At 36.9% G+C, this 4,320-nt stretch overlaps 2 pseudogenes; one reads left to right on the plus strand and one right to left on the minus strand.

Moving 5' to 3' along the window:
• Positions 1 to 1,584: 1,584 nt before the first annotated feature.
• LOC102864386 lies at positions 1,585 to 2,346 on the minus strand (annotated as a pseudogene).
• The window catches only part of LOC102864795, an 18,535-nt pseudogene continuing 16,559 nt past the window's right edge, over positions 2,345 to 4,320 (plus strand).

The raw sequence follows: 4,320 nt of genomic DNA on the forward strand, positions 1-4,320 counted from the left end.
TAGTCACTGTCCAACTCTCTGATGCATAACAAGTGGTAGCAAAGACCATGGCCTGTATCAGACACACCTTAGTCTCCAAAGAGACACCATTGCTCTTCAGTACTTTGCAAAGGTCCCTAACAGCAGACTTTCCCTTGGCAATACATCTTTTAATTTCCTGGCTACTGGTGCTGAGGGTGTTGACTGTGGAGTCAAGCAAACTTAAGCTGTGAACAATCTCAATCTCTTCGCCATCCATCCTGATGCTGCCAATTGGCCCAGTGGTGAGAATCTTTGTCTTCTTGACATTAAGTGATCATCTGCATAGAGAGATAATTTTACCTCCTCTTTGCCAATTTGAATACCTCTTATTTTCTTCTCTTGCCTTATTGCTATCACTAAGACTTCCAATACAATACTGAATAGGAGAGGTGATAATAAGCATTCTTGCCTAGGTCCTGTGCTCAAGGGGAATGCCTTTAATCTCTCTCCACAGAAAACAATGTTGGTGCTCGGGTTTGCGTATATACTTTTTACTATGTTGTAGAAATTCCCCTCTTATCCTATTTTGTTGAATGTTTTAATCAGGAAAGTGTGTTGGATTTTGTCAGAGGCCTTTTATGTATCAGTTGATAGGATCATGTGATTCTTGTTCTTTGCTTTGTTAATGTCATGAATTATATTGATTTTTTTTTCCTTATGTTGACCCATCCTTGCATACCTGTTTTGAATCCCACTTGGTCATAGTGAATTATTTTTTTGATGTATCGTTGGATTCTACTGGCCAAGATTTTATTCAAGATTTTTGCATCTATGTTTATGAGAGATATTGGCCTATAGTTTTCTGTTTTGGTGATGTCTTTACCTGGTTTTGATATCAAGGATATGTTTGTTTCATAGAATGAGTCTGGGAGAATTCCATCTTTTTCCATTTTCTGAGATAGTTTATGTAAGATTGGTGACAGTTCTGTGAATGTTTGATAAAATTCACTTGTAAAGGTCCAGGACTCTTTTTGGCTGGAAGTTGTTGTATTACCTTTATCAGTTTCTTCTTTTGTAATGGTGGTCAATTTCAGTTGGCGTCAGCTTAGGTAGGTTGTGAATTTTTAAGTATTTGTCCATTTCCTCTAGATTTTCATGTTTGTTTGAGTATAATTTTTCATAGTTTTACAATGTTAGCCTTTTTCTTTTAGTTGGTCCTGTTGTGGCATTGCCCATTTCATCTTTTATTTGGATTATTTGTGTCTTTTCCTTCTTTTCTTTTGTTAGTTTTGCTAGTGGTTTGTCGATTTTATTGACCTTTTCAAAGAACCAACTCCTTGGGGTTTGTTTTTTTTCGTTTTTTTCTTTTTTTGCTTTGGTTTTGTTGTTGTTGTTTTAAGAATTTTAAAACTTTAATGTGAAGTTAAAAATACAAATAGAAGTCCACTTGTTTAATGTTGTACAAAAAAGTATGAATAGAACCAAAAGTAAATTAAACATTATCACATGTGTTTACAGCACTATCTAGTTACTCATATTAACTTTACTATTCAAATAATGGAAATTAGGGAGCACTGAGGGATCAGGAAAGAGGAAAACAATCCTTGTCCACCCTGACCATTCTTATTCTACACTGTTTCTTATTCTACACTGTTGATAGCTGTGCTCACACAGACGACTTCTTTTCTCCAGTGTGCAGAATTCACTTGTATATAAATTGAACCTGCTCAAGAGCTGAGGGAGACTAGAAATGATGGATCCATATCCTGGTGCACTGTTATATAATTCAAACAATGGTGCAGCTACCAGGTTGCAATTTTTAGGAACAGCAAATAAGGCTTTCTCTTGAAGTTGAACCAGAAACAATTTCTTATGTTCCTTAGGTTTTGTGATAAATGTGCAGGAATATATGGGTATTGAGGTGTCAAAATTTGGTCTCCACCAGTTACCGATGCAGTCATCAATGACCCAGTCTTGCAGGACTCCATCCTGACAACCTAGTATCTCTGTCATTAAGCGTTTTAGTCCTTCAACTTCATCTTCTCCTGGATTAAGTTCACCGCCAGGTAATTGGAGAAAGGCTGTTCCCGGCTATAGCATTAACACATGAGGTAGGCGGTATTCATGTACAATCAGAACTCTTTCTACAGTTCTCCTCATTCCAATTTTATCAAATTCTTCCCTCATGCGTTGAAATCTGGCTGCAATAGAGCTGTCCTTTTCATATAGGGGCTCTTTTGTGCCAAAAGTATAATTAGTAAGAGGGTATAGGTTGATGGTGCATTCCAGCGTGAGGGGCTTAGTTTGCTGGATGTACTTGTTGCCGAACTGGTTGACTCCCTGGGGCCAACCGATCTGCGAGCGATTGGGCAGCACCGCAGACATGTTGGGGAGCTTGGCCAAAAGAAAGTAGGAGACAGGAAAAAGCTTCCTAGGGTGAGCAGCAGTTATCTGCGACCGGCTCAGCAGCCACCAACCGCCATTAAGATAAGAGCGCAAGAGGCCCAATTCCTTGTTTTGTTGATGGTTTCAATTTTTTTTTCTGTTTTCTATTTTGCTTATAAATGCTCTAATTTTTATGATTTCAGGTTTTTTTAGAGGTGTCAGGTTTTCTTACTGTTCTTTTTCCATTTGTCGCAGATGTTGGGTTAGAGAGTCAATGGTCATTTTTTTCCTGCCTTTTGATATGTTTGCTTATTGCTGTAAATTGACCTCTTATTACTGCTTTGACTATTTGGTGTTTTCATTGTCATTTGTTTCAAGAAACTTTTTTATTTCATTTTTTTTTTCTTCTAGTACCCACTCATGTTCAAGCAAGGTGTTGTTCAGCTTCCAAATGTGTGGTTTTTTTCTCCTTTATCCTCTTGTTATTAATTTCTAATTTTGTAGCATTGTGGTCTGAGAGGATGCTTTGTATTATTTCAATGTTTTTTTAATTTATTGATGCTTGCCTTGTGACCTAAAATATGATCTGGAGAATGTTCCATGCACATTGGAGAAGAAGGTATTCTGTGTTTTGGGGAGAGCATTAGCCTATATATATATATATATCTATGAGGTCGAGTTGGTTTATCCGTGGTTTAATTCTTGAGCATCTTTGTTAAGTTTTTTTCTGGTAGTTCTACCTTTTCTTGAAAGGGGTGTTTTGAAGTCTCCAACTACTATAGTAGTGTTGTCTATTTCCTTTTTCAGATTTGTTAATGTTTGTTTTATATATTTTTCAAATCTTTCATTTGGTGCATAGATATTTATTATTGTTATGCTCCCTTGTTCTATTGACTCTTTAAGCATTATGTGGTGACCTTCCTTGTCTGTTGTGATGGTTTTTGCTTTGAAATTTATTTTATCAGAGATTACTATTGCTACTCCTGCTAAAAGCAGAAAAATTCTGGTTACCATGTGCTTGGTATATTTTTTTCCCATCCTTTTTAGTCTATCTTCGTTTTTCAGGTATGTCTCTTGTAGATAGCATATTGATGGATTTGGGGTTGTTATCCAACTGCTACTCTTCTTCTCTTCAGTGGTGCATTCAGACCATACACATTCAGTATGATTATTGAAAGCCAGGGTTTTATTGCTTTCATTGTGTTAGTTCTTTTTGGTGTTGTTGCTAGTTACTTTGGTCCATCCTGCTTTTTGTGGCACCCGTGTAAGAAGGACATCTCTCAGTGTTTCCTGCAATGCTGATCTTGTTTTTACAAACTCCTTTAGGTTCTGTTTTTCTGTGAATATCTTGATCTCTCCTTTATATTTGATGGACAGTTTTGCTGGGTACAGTATTCTTGGTTGACAGTTGTGTTCTTTGAGTGCTTGACATATGCCCTTCCACTGTCTTCTTGTTTGCATGGTTTCTGCTAAGAAATTGGCACTCAATTTTATCTGCTCTCCCTTTTAGGTTACTCTTTTTTTTTTCTCCCTTGCTGATTTTAGGATTCTCTCCTTATCTTTGGTTCTGGCAAATTTAACTATGATATGTCTTGGTGTTTTTTTTCTTTTGGGGTCTATTCTATATGGTGTTCGCTGAGCTTCTTGAATATATATTCTCTCATTCTTCATTACGCCTGGAACGTTTTCCTCTAGTAATTCTTCCACAACTTTTTTGGTGCCTTTACTTGCTTCTTCCTGTGCTGGGATTACAATTATGCACATGTTGTTCAATAATGTATACTGCACTGAAACAAAGGAGGGAGAAAACTGTGTAAAAGAGATATGTGACTAGGTATTTCTATCATCACAGGAGTCTAGAGCGAGGGCTACACGGCGGAGGGGACCTGGGGGAGGGTTTGTAAAACAATGAAAGAATCTTTTCTTTTACTTTTCCATAATTTTTGATTCATGTACTTATAACTTGTTAGTTAA

This window comes from Elephantulus edwardii, unplaced genomic scaffold (genome assembly GCF_000299155.1).
Source record: "Elephantulus edwardii isolate Elephantulus edwardi_28Jun2011 unplaced genomic scaffold, EleEdw1.0 scaffold00184, whole genome shotgun sequence".
Classification (NCBI taxonomy): domain Eukaryota; kingdom Metazoa; phylum Chordata; class Mammalia; order Macroscelidea; family Macroscelididae; genus Elephantulus; species Elephantulus edwardii.